This window comes from Octopus bimaculoides, chromosome 4 (genome assembly GCF_001194135.2).
Source record: "Octopus bimaculoides isolate UCB-OBI-ISO-001 chromosome 4, ASM119413v2, whole genome shotgun sequence".
NCBI lineage: Eukaryota > Metazoa > Mollusca > Cephalopoda > Octopoda > Octopodidae > Octopus > Octopus bimaculoides.
Genome location: NC_068984.1, coordinates 78,623,477 through 78,624,217, shown reverse-complemented (window position 1 = coordinate 78,624,217; position 741 = coordinate 78,623,477). Strand labels below are relative to the sequence as shown.

General features: G+C 37.8%; 1 protein-coding gene across 7 annotated transcripts in view; it reads right to left on the bottom strand.

The window, feature by feature from the left end:
- LOC106877928 (kelch-like protein 9) overlaps window positions 1–741 on the bottom strand; it is a 381,832-nt gene that overhangs the window by 73,605 nt on the left and 307,486 nt on the right. The gene's annotated exons all lie outside the window — the stretch shown is intronic.

The following is a 741-nucleotide window of genomic DNA, read 5'->3' as shown; positions in this document are numbered from 1 at the left end:
ATATATACTCTTTCTTTCCTTTCCCGAGCATCCAGTAACACAATATCTGTATCACGTCCTTGCGTTGTTGTTTTTTGTTGTTTTTTTGTCGTTTTTTTCTTTTTTGAACTCACTATACATATATATATATATAGGAACAAAGATGGCTGTGTGGTAAGAAGTTTGCTTCCCAACCACATGGTTTAATCACACTATGTAGCACCTTGGACAAGCGTCTTCTATTATAGCCTCAGGCCAACCAAAGCCTTCTCAGTGGATTTGGTAGATGGAAACTGAAAAGCCGGTTGCGTATTTGTGCGTGTGTGAGAGCTTTTGTGTCTGTCCTCCACCACTACTTGACAACCAGTGTTGGTTTGTTTTTGTCCCCAATAACTTAGTGATTCAGCAAAATAGACCAAGGGAATAAGACCCAGGCTTGAAGAGCAAAAAAATACTAGGGTCAAATTCTTTGATTAAACCCTATAAGGTGGTGCCCCAGCATGGACTCAGTCTAATGAGAGAAACAATAAAGGATAAAAGATATCGGATAAAACAGAATCTAAAAGAGATGTGCAGTGATCTGCATCAGCAACACTTGGAAAAAGCGATGGAACGAGTATAGTAGAAATACGATGGAGAATGGAGTATCCATTGCTTTGATCAGAGACCTAGAGCGAGGTTAAGACAAGACGAGGGGAAAAAGGAAAGTGAGCAGAACTTTATATCCTATATATATATATATATATATATATATATATATAT